Consider the following 12,686-nt stretch of genomic DNA (forward strand, 5'->3'; position numbering starts at 1 on the left):
ATTATTAATTAAACAATTAAGGTGAAACCGAAAATCCCCTAGTTATAATATTATTCATTCAATCCCAATGAAAGAAACGGTAAGTAGGTTCATGAATAGTAAAAGCAATACTACAAAATATAACAATGGGACCAGCAGCCCGGTCCGTGACATTTCTTTAAGCATTTTTTATCTTTGGCACGTGCTCTCATTTGCAAAACTCATTGTGGCGTATTATAGGGAGATCTTCTCGCGCCCTTACCTTACATAGCGGTCCATAGTGAGAAAAAAACTGTACAAAGTGTTTTTGTTGTTATATTAAAAAATATAATGAATTGCGTATCGTTCATATTAAAATTATAAGTTACTTTAACAATAACAGTTGTGTGATGAAGAGATCTTAAATAAATAATATTAAAGAATATGCTAAGGTAATGAAAGTTCGTTCGAAGAACCATATGGTTGGAAATGGCCATATTTTTGCTGAAAGTATGTTAAAAGTCCTAATTTTGCCAAAATATTTTAATTTTATAAAATATATAATAAATATACTACGACATAACACACATCGCCATCTAACTCCAAAGTAAGCATAGCTTGTGTTATAGGTACTAAGATGACTGATGGAATTGTTTATTAATTATATACATAAACACTAATAATATTATGATAAACACCACACAAACATTTTCCAGTTGTGGGAATCGAACCCACGGCAAAAGCAGGGTCGCTGCCCCTTTCGACAATCGGCCGACCAAAATGTTACCCATATTCTTGAATTAAAACTTACGGTAACTCTTCTTCTTGCACTGTACAAATGATAATAGTATTACCCCTCTCAACTACTTTTGTTTTACATTAATGCAAAAAAAGAATAAAGAGATACAGAGATCAATCAAATGATAAGGCTTCAAGTTAAACCCGCATGTACATAACGGATGTAACTGTACGTTGTACGATAATGGTGACCGAAAAGTTCAGTTCTGTTGTTCTAATGCTATTTTAAGTGTGGGAAAGTGTTTTGTTGAAATCAAAGTGCCATTTGAAAAATATGATAAAACAAATCTGGATCTAAATTTATTTTTAAGAATCAGATGGTAGAGAAGTTCTTAGGCATTGAAAATAAAAGAAATGTAGATAAAAAAATTTAATCAAATACCTATTTCATCAGCAGATATCTGATGCTGCAATGCAGATAATCATTATAATGCGATTTAAAAAGGTCTAAAACTGCTTGATATATTATTTATTACAGCGATTATTTTAATATGTATTATCTCTCTTGTTATCAAATAAATTTATTATACACCTGCTTATGTGTTTTCCGTTTTTGTTCGTTCCACTTGCTATTCTGAGGCCGAAATCTAGAGTCTACTATAGCTTTGAGCAGAGTTATGAAACAGTTAGAACGAGACGAACTAGTGTCTGTCATAAAGCGTGTTGAACTAACAAATAATTGCAATGGAAGCATTTTTTATTTTCTAGATAGAACACTAACGGGGCCGTGACCCTGTTGTCTGAAAAGACCGAAAAGCGATAATAACGTAGATTTACTTAATTATTATGTAAATGACACAGAAATTATTATAGGCAGAAACTAACCAGATAATAATATTACGTAAAACTATTTAGTAATTATCTTTAGAAACAGAATAATTATGTAGCCTACTTAGAGCCTGTTGCACTTGAAAAAACGACAGCGTTGAGCTTTTTATATAACTTAAAATTCACCTACTTTTTGGACTCTATTTATTAAATTTAATAACCTAACCAGACGCTTTATGAGAGGCACAACTTGTATTTTTATGTAACACTTAGCTACTTATGTATTTTTAATGTCTTATTAGTTTTAATTTAGCACGGTGTTTGGCGTTTGCATAAAAAAATTGCTGCAAGACGTAAAGTTATCTTTCGACTGAAGATATCGTACATATAAAACATTGATTAAATATAAGTAAACTTCAAAGCTACCGTTTCGAAAATCGAATAAAGCTGTCATTACGACGTATCTAGGTTTATAACGTTTATTAAATGCTCAGATAAAATGGCTTCCATTAAACTTTTTCTTTTTGCATTGTGTCACTTTTATTCTGACAATACAATATAACAGTTCTGTTGCTTTCAGATGGCCGACTGAAAAAGAGTATACATAAATCTTTACGACTTACGAAACATCAAAAAATAAAAAGGTTTTATGTTGTTTGCTTCTACTCAAATTCTCGGAAGTCAGAAAAGAAATAGTTTTTTGTTTATATCAGAAAATAAGAATGATAGCTCAGGCAGATTACACCAATCCTCAATTGGCGGCCATAAAAGTAGTATCATACTTTTATTATTTCGAGGAAAGCTTTAAATACGCGTCAACAAAACTGATAGTCCAATTCTTTTGAACTTAGAGAGGCAAAAACCGTGAGGCACCGGTTGGTATCTAGTCCAAATAAAAGTTTCATGAGAACCATCAGCCAATAGTAAAGTAGTGATAGCCTAATGGTTACGAAGTTTGGGAGTTTTGGGAGACAATCTCGCTTTTTGGAATTATATACGTTTTAAAAATATCACGAAAGAGAATATCAAATATGGAGAGCTCTCAGGTTCCTCCTGCATGCCTGAGACTTGGGAGCGCTCCATACTCTCCTCAACGATCTGTGAAGTCTACGAATACATAGTTACCTAGCTCTTCTCATTCAGAGAGAAGATCGGTACCCTGTAGTTGGCTGACAGTGGCTTGATGATGATGATGATGATGATGATAATAATGATGAAAATGATGATGATGAACGTGATACTTATGAGAAATTTATGAAATATTAATAATTGTAAAAAGATAAAGTAAAAGATGTTGCTTTGCCAGATATCAAGAATTGTAGAATAATACATAGTTTACATATTTTAATCTATAAAGTAATACTAACTTTATTACTTGACTTTGCTTCATAAATAATTCTACAGCCTAGTACATGAAAAACTAATGGTTTTTCATAAAGCATGTTATTCCAATAGGACTGAAATTCTATCATTTGCAACCTAGCAAGATTTTATGTTGAATCTTATCTTATCTTATCTCTGGATCTATAAGAATCATAGGATTAAACCTCTCTAATTTACCATCATCTTGTATCGTTCATTCGTTACTATTGCATTATTTGTGTGACCTCGACTAATTACAACAGAGGTCGGTAAAATGACAAACGTATTTTGTCACTTACGATAATTAATAAATTCAATTTTGTAATACAATTAAATATTTATGCATACTGTACGAACTAAAAAAAAAAATTAAACTAGTGAGTTTAAATTTTATTTTAGTTAGTTATACTTAAAAATGGTTTACTATTGTTTGATTATTTTCAACACATATTTTGCTATTTCAAAAATCTCATGTAGCTTACGTTTTCTTCTCATCGAGTTTAATAAAACAAATAAATTTTCTACGAATATTATGTTTAATAAATAATTTCCTAATTAAATTACTTGCATTATCTTACGGTAATGAATAATAAATTAACTATAATTATAATTGAGATTCACTGGCTCCAAAACATATGCTTGTCCTGTTGCTCTATCAATGACACGGCCTGTGGATGACTCTAAAATAAGCCTAAGAACGGGTGCTGAAGCAATTTGTTGACTATGCTTTCTTCCAGCACCAACTTCGTAAGGTATAAAACGTTTAGATGCTTTATCTTCATAGCTTTCTTTTAGATTTTGATCAGGAACTAAAACTAGATGATTTTTTTCATTTGTATAGTGAATATCTTCTAAATACTGCTCATGTAACTGCTTTAAGCTTTTGGTTTTTGGATTAATTTTCACTAAATCTCTGTTATAATCATTCTGACTTTCTGTAATATGCCTTTTAAATTTCGTTTCATCAACATTTGACCGTTTTTTTACAGGTCTTCGTTCTTCTTTATACTTTCTTTCACCTTTTAGGGTCTGTATTTCAAAATTAGAGTTTTCTCTTTTAGGCCTTGAACTTTTTTCATAATCCGATGCATCAGGATTATATTCCTCAGCTTCATATTTTTCAGATTGTTCTGCAGTCTCTGGATAATCTTGTATTTCTTCATTATAGGAACCATCATCGTAATCATCGTCATTTTCCTGGTTTCCAGTATGCCCTGCATGATTTAAATCCCAATAATGCTCTCCATATCCACCTTTCTTATCACCCCATCGTACCTGTTCGAATAATATAACATAAATTAATAATACAATGATAACATACACACAAATACACACACACACACATATAATGCTAAAGAAAAAGTCCAAGATGTTAGTAAAACTGCAATGTTAATAACATAGAAACATCTCGTGTAATCGCATTAGTTAAATGTGCTGATATTACTTCGAAAAAAGTATCCATTCAAATGCTGTGGTGAACCCGCGGTAGATTCATATCGTTCAGTGCAAATTATAATTATAGGAATGATTTATATCCAGTTCATTTAAATATCTTATACTCTACGAATTAGAACTAAATTTAACAAACAATGAAATGATTTTTTTGTAATAGAACAAAAAGCTTAAGTTGTTAGTACCTATCTAAATGTATAAGTACCTTTTCCTGTTGAATTAATGTAATAAATAAATCCCATACCTAAAAACTAGATTTTTTGAAATCTCCATACCTAAGCAATCTAGTACAGTAATAATTAGGTATAACCTATTCTACTTATTAATGCTTGCACGGAAGAAGGAGCAAGAAACTGTTAGTTTTATTGTATGTAATTTACACCATCTTAGTTATATTATAAGCATAAGCAGCGTACTTTAGCAGAGAAAAGTCCTGCAGCCGGTCTTGATTTCTCATGCCTTTCTATGAAGTGGCGATCGTTTCCCAACCGGTGTCCCTGGTCGAAGTTCTCCGGTGAAGACAAATGCCTGTACCTTCAGCCAAGCCAAGCGAAGCGCGACAGAGAAAGAAACATAGACAAGTAGTTAGAAGTAGGGATACAAACAGTTTACCGATCTTTTTCAAATATCGAGTTTTTGGTCAATTAACTTCTTATTAACGTTTGATATATTGAATAGAAAACCATCGCCAAGTCCATGACTTTTTAGAATTCCGCAACCGAAGAATACCAAGGGGACTAGTATAACTGTCCGTCTATCCGTACGTCGCTCTTTCAGCGGGCTGTATCTCATGAACTGTAATAGGTAGTGTTTTGAATTTCAATTTTATTGCCGCTAATTAAACAAATAAAAGAGTTAAATAAAATTGAAAATTAAAGGGGGAGAAGGAAAAAAATTATTTTGCTTGGTATTAAATCCCGAGTGAACCGTAGAACGGTACTCTTTATGAGCGATTCTGATACGCCTTAATTTAGCCATTTTTTTATGATTACCAACAGATTTTCAAAATGGTTGCAAAATGGTGTTTGCTTGAATCGATGGTTTGAATTTAAACGGAATTATGGTAATTGCATCGATTCATTTCTGAACAATGTTTGCATCCCTAGTTAAGAGACAAAGCAGAATGACAAAACAAAACATCTTTTACTTTTCCCATGTCCCTGTGGTTCTTAAAGTCTTTCTTCTCGTATCGCTGCTCCCACGTGTTAGGATCTTCGCAGACGTGTCCGAACTCTATCTTGTATGGACTCAACTGTACTGAGAAAAAATCCCTATAAAGCAAATTAATTTTCCTCTTCATTTAGGGGTTTTTGTTATATTTATATTTAGTTGTAGCGCTTATCTGATAATTTTAAAATAAAGGTACATGAAGGTTAATTTGGTTGTACACAATACATAATTATACAAAGAGATAATAACACCGTTTATGTTATACACAAATCTCGAAACAGAACGGGTTAGGGCGATTATTATTCGATTCTAACCGAGACCTTGCTCTTTAAGGCACGGGAGTAAACGCCCCAAATCCCTAACTCTGGGATTATAACTACTGACTTTTTTAACATGCAATAGCCAATACCTAACAACTCTTGGTCTGACTCAGGAATCGAACTATCGACAAACTAGACAGTTTAAATAAATAAATATAATACGACAATACACACATCGCCATCTAGCCCCAAAGTAGCTTGTGTTATGGGTACTAAGATGACTGATGAATATTTTTATAATTTTTATGAATAATATACATAAATACTTAGAATATACATATAAACACCCAGAAACTAAAAACATTCATGCTCATAACACAAACATTTTCGAGTAGTGGGAATCGAACCCACGGCCTTGGGCTCAGAATGCAGAGTTTAATTTTACTTGGATCATATCGTACCTAGTCCATTAAGAAATATTCTAAAACTCATCTGGCACTACGGGATTCGAACTGAATCTCTCACTTCCAAAGTCAACGGTGTCAGAGAGATCGACAAAAAATATCTAACCTTGATTAGTTGAGTTTACTACTTCATTAGGATCAGAAAATGGTTGCCAAATCATAGTGGACATAATAATTATTTATTATGAAATTAGGTTACGTTGAGATATATTTGTTTGGCAAAGGTAGCCTTTTTTAAACTTTCGTAAGTAATGCGCTTACTACATGTTAAGATAAATCTTTGCCTTATGCCAGCGGTGGTTACCACCTTACTGATAAAGAGCTGCCAAGTTATTTAGCGTTCTGGTACGCTGCCGTGTAAAAACCAAGCTGAGCCAAGTTCTTAGACTGCATCATCACTTACTGACAGGTGATCATCACCATCATCATCATTGGCACTTTTGCTCTTTCGGGGCCTGGGCCTACTCCTATCGATTTCTCCACCTATTTCTATCTCTATCTTCTGACCATGTCTGCCAGTTTTGCATTCCGATGTGCATCTCGGTCGGTCGGGACTAATTCATATATCCATCGCAATTTTGGCCTCCCGATCGATCTCCACCTATCAGGCACCGACGTAATAATCTTCTTTGGTTGGCTGTAATCTTCCATACGTGAAACATGTCCGGCCACACTGCAGTCTTATGTTTTTTATATGCTGGACAATGTTAGACTCCCCAGGATGCAATCCCACCTGGTAGTTAATGAGATGCTCTCCGCGCTACCTACACTTTCAAAGTCTCATCTTAATCGGATGAAACATATAAGACTGCATAGAAGACAGACTAACCAATTAATATTAATTATATATACTTATTTGATTTTTAACAAAGCCGAATATTTCTAATCTAGTAACTAATTAAAAATAGATAGTAAATATGAAAATAGACCTTACTGAAAAAATTTCGCCTGAGTTTCAATAGTAGATGGTATCTTATCTGGTGTACGTGCACTAATACTGCTCACGGGTCTCCAAACTGGCCCTGAACTGAGGACCAAAACACACCAGACCCATTTCTGAAAGGTAAACATCATATCAGCATCATTATGTTGAGCCCACTACAGAGAATGTCTCAGAATAAGATGAGCTTAGACGGTAGTCGACCAACCGCTGGCCACGTGCGGCCATTGGTAGACTTCAAACGCCTTTAAGAATGCTGTGTAGAACTCTTAGATATGCAGGTTTCCCCATGATACTTAATTTTACTCAAATAGGACGTAAATCCAAAAAATTATAGTTCAAAAAGGGGGATCAAAATCGCGAATAGGAAGCCGAAGTCCTCTAGTTCACTAGGCTGTTACCATTTCATATTTATTAGCATAATCGAAATAAAACTTTACGGTCACAAAATCAGTGCGTATCATTTTTTACTGCACAACTGACTGAAATCGCTATATCTCCGCTTTGTTCCGTACTTGTATAATATTTTAAACACTTTTCAGTAGATTCATATCATCGCTTTTATTATAATTTACAGAACAATCACACACAGCAATCAGAAAGTCTACCTTCTAATAAGAAAAAACTAACTTTTACGAAGTACGCAAGCTTTTATTCTTTACATCCTGCCTAAGGAAGGCACAAACATAAATCTTAAAGATACTATGTGAATTCCAATTATATCGCCCCTAGACTGCTCGAGGCTTCTGGCTCTAATCTAATTTCACATGGTCCTCATAGATTCAACATCTTTCAAAAAGTCGAGACTTATTTTTTCTTAAACTCAGGTTGAGTTAGTCTTTTACGATCCAGAAGATAAGACAAAGTATCCTTGTCATAATAGGTATTTGGCATTCTCCCAAGAAATACACCTCGGCAATCATATACATAAACTCAGGTCATATTACATGTTATATTCTCAGTTGTTGTTTACACAACGGGGACTTATGCTTTTATTGGGTTTTATTTGGGTCATAAAGATTAAGAAGAGTAATCGCAAATTTTGGCTTAAAATTTGAGTGATAACAACTCGGACCGAGCGACCCAACCAATATATTTTTAGCCCAACCCGGAAATGGAACCTAGGACTTCGTGCTATGTTTGATGAACATGCTAACCATTACACAAACTTGATAGTTCTAAGTAAAAACAAACGCACTCAAATCGATCCATCCGTGTATCTATGAGCTATTAAGCTGATAAAATCTCTTTTTCTAAGGGTTTAAATAAATAAAATATATATAGGGCACTCGGAATACCAATAACGGTATCCATTCATAGCCACTGAAACTAAATCAAACATTCACTTTCACTTTCACCACCGCAGAATTACATTCGTTCACTTCACTTTTACATTTATTTATGGAACTATTGTGTTTGTAAATAAACATTTATAAATTTTTCATGTACCGTTGGGCCCGATCGACGTTGTGACATCTTGAGGTTTTGACAGTGGGTGAGCTGATGCGGACAGTGCTGGGTCGTTATATAGAGAGCGTTGACGAAGCTATTGTGCGCTGATTGGTAATTCTTTCATTAAAATTACTGTTTTATTGTTTTTTTTTTCAAAGAATAGGCCTAATTAGAAAATAAATGTGAAATGCGTCCGACCTTTCATTAAGTGTCTTTTTTTTAAAAAGTACTGTGATCAATTGAATGGATGACAGAAAGCTCGTAGATGGACTTGTGCCCAAAGTTAGTAGTCTTTCTAATCCAAAATCTTTAGTTCAAACGGCCGTTGGAGATTTAAAATGATAAGCCTTAGGAATACTAAGGCAGGGGCGCCCAACCTGGGTAACGTAGAAAGTTCAGAGGTGAAGTGCGAGGCGCTCCTTCTATACATAAAAAATTCAGGAAAAATATTTTTTTTGATAGTTTTTGGACAGCGCTGTCAGTTGGGTTTGCCCCAACCTTTAAAAAATTGTGTGAAGATCCCCAAGCTCAGCCATTCCATTGTTAGGGTAGTTTTTTTTTTTTTAATTCTTTGTTAAAATTTATTATTAAAATGATTTTATTAGTTTCATAATGGGAACGTTTTATTTTTTTGCTATGTGCCTCTCCAAACCTAACAAGTACCTATCGATTTTAACGAGCTATAATATTCATTTATTTCAGGCTGTAGGCAAGTTGTAAAATAAATATAATTAATTTTTTTGGCGGCTACGTTAGGTTTAAAATTTGTCATAGCGTGTAGTATTCTACTATTCAAGCCCTTCCATTTTTTATCCATGTTGGGGGAGTTATTAAAAACCACTATTGTGGTCCGCCGTTTGTGGCGGCGGCCATCGACAGATTCACCTTTCAAGCTAAAAAAAAAAAAAAAAAATCGATTCATCCGGTTGGGAGCCACGATGCCACAGACAGACACAAATTCACACACACAGACACAGACACGTCAAACTTATAACACCCCGTTGTTTTACTTACCAGTCTCACTCATCGAGACCTAAGGTCTTGCATCATACCTACCAATTGCCAAAACATACAACGCCTTTGTCACTAATAGGTAACTGTGCAACGCTTTAAGATTTCTTTTATAAAGTAATCTCCTACCTGCTGGGTGTAGAAAATTTGCTGATGAAACCGTATTTAACAAATACCTTTTTACCAAACTGATAAACCCCTTGTTTGTCCGGTTGGTTAGTATTTTAGCGATGAACAAGCTCGGGTTTAGTTTGCTTTAACCTCACTCAATTTTAGCTAACTGGTCTTATAATTTAAACAGTTTATTCATTTATTTTGAGTGCACTGTAAGTATAATTTAAAAATATAAATAAAATATAACATAACAAGTGCGAACTTTACACTCATCATCAACAGCCAGCCATTCTTTTGAATAAATGTTTTCAGAATAGTTTAAAAGAGACACAAATAGGTATTTATACTTGTCTTAAGTGCCTGATTATGATACGATAGTAAATGTGACTCTTAGAATCGCGATATCTCAGAAATCGTAGTTTTGTAAAGAATTTTAAGATCTACAACTTTAGACTGAGCTTTTTTTTTGATAAAACTTACCATTTTTCGAGAAAAATCCAAAAACAATCTCAAATTTTGACCGTTGACACCCGAATAAGTTTTGTAGCACACAAAGGACCGATGGGGATTTTTAAAACTTTATTTTTAATGGTAAACCCCAGCTCTCCACCAATATTTGGCTCTCCGGGAATTTTATTATTTTAAATGTCTGTATTGACAGAACTATATGTATACGAATAGAGAAGTTGGGAGCTTAAAACTAAGCAGTGGCAATAAAACCTACTGATTACTTCTTTGGACAGTTCGCGAAAGCCATAAACACAATAGAGTTTTAGGGCATTTGCTCGAGTGATAGCTGTTACGTAACATTGAAGAAATAAATTGCTTCCTGTCGTAAAAACCGCAACGGTGCGCTGAGAAACGTTTCTTTGGTTTGTTAAACCCTTTACGAGACATCTTCTCGTCTCACAGCCTCGTTGGTCTAGTGTTTAACATGTTCGCCTGCAGATCCCAAGGGTCTAGGTTCGATTCTCGGGTCGAATCAATAAATAGTATGGGGTTTTCTATCAAGAAATTCTTAGTACCAGACTGGAGTTTGGAAATCGGCGGCGATTCAGCCTCGTCCCTCGGAGAGCACGTTAAGCTGTTGGTCGAAGCCTGATCTGTTTCCGGTCCTATGAGATTGAGGGAATATAGAGTGTACCTGGGTAAAATATCTCCCGTGTAGTAGAAAAATCTCTATCGATATTGATCACCGTGGCCGAAATCGGTCAGGGAAACTGTGTTTGTCGTCTCAAATTTGCTTAGGCATCCTTATATCCATACCCTTTCTTTTTTCACTTGACCTTAACTCATCATATTTTGGAGTTGGCATAATTTGTGTCCTTCAAAATTGACTTGACACTTTTTGTTTCAGTTTTGGCATATTTAAACCTACCGACATGCCATACCCCCTATATCCTCCTTAGGAATGTTTTTGTTTGTGGAATAACCGCAACCTCTCATTTTAAAGAAGTGAGGTTTCATTAACTTATAATCGCAGTCAATCGGTCTGCCGGACTATCCGAATGATATCATTCCGGACTCTATCGGAGAAATTCCTCTTCGCATCAAACTGATAATGTTATGTACTATCTCGACTCACTTCATGGTACCTTATATCTAGTAAAAGTACTTCAGACACATTCAATTTGCTAAAAGCATAAATGAACGAAATTTTTTGAATAGAAGCTTGATATATTTTTTTTAAGAAACTAAAGAACTTATTTCTTAGTTAGGAAAATTAGATTGTGTATGGAGAGGAATCACTTATTTGGTGCCCAAAGAAGAAGCCCTGCAATACAGACGGGAAATAGCGTCAGCGTCTTGGGCACCATGCCCTTTGTTGTTCGCGTATATCTTGGGTAAAGCAGTTTATATAATTTGTATTTTTTTGTTTATAATTAAGATTACTGTAATACCTACCGTAAATAAATAATAATAAAAAAAAAGAATTGCACCACAAACCAAATCAGCTAAAATCATTACTTCAAATTAAAAAGACACGAATAAAACACCGTAAGGTAGTACCTCTTGCACACTCTTATCTGCAACTGATTGTGTAGAAATAAACAACTAAAGAAAGTTTAGTTCAGATAAGAAAGTTAAACCGAATCTCAACACAAATCTAATAAGCTTTTACCAAACCGTAGCTCGTAGGTAAGAAGGTTGTATACTGTAGTTAGAAACATCTATCGACGTGGCCTATCTTATCTTAATATATATCAATCTCCTGTCACGATGTTTGTCCGCGATGGACTCCTAAACTACCTAACCGATTTTAAATAAAATTGGCACACCGTGAGCAGTCTGGTCCAACTTAAGAGATAGGATAGCTTAGGTCTTTAATTATAAAATTCAAAATTCATTTATTTTAAGTAGGCCTAATATAAGCACTTTATAGTCGCAATTTTATTTTATTGCAAATTATTTGTCTATGATTTATTGTCAGTCACAACTCACATGTTATATATATATACTACTATACTCATTTAAGGCTTAGCGGTACTGAATACTTTAAAAACAAAATCAAACGCAGACGAAGTCGCGGGCAACAGCTAGTAATCTATAAAGACCATTGATGTTTAATCAACGCCAACAGTAATAACAAAAAGACAGAAAAAACTGACTGAGACTGTAGAATATGCAAAATTACTGTAAGACAAGTAACAATTATGAGCCTAGGTAACAGGTGATAACAAAAAAATATATACAAAGTAAGTACGGGTTTGTTAAGAAAAAGTGTTTATGGAAAGTATGCCAGTACAACGAAGGTCGAAGTACCAATTCTTATTGAATTCAAATATGCAAATTAGGCAATATGCTAAACTACAAAGGGTAGATTACCGAACACAAAAAGCATTCGATCGTATAAGTATATGCTTGATTAATAGGTTTCATTGTGTCTAAAGAAATAAAATGCAATGTGATTTTTTATTTATGTGTATACCTACTTAA

This window comes from Pararge aegeria, chromosome 8 (assembly GCF_905163445.1).
Source record: "Pararge aegeria chromosome 8, ilParAegt1.1, whole genome shotgun sequence".
In the NCBI taxonomy this organism is placed as follows: Eukaryota; Metazoa; Arthropoda; class Insecta; order Lepidoptera; family Nymphalidae; genus Pararge; species Pararge aegeria.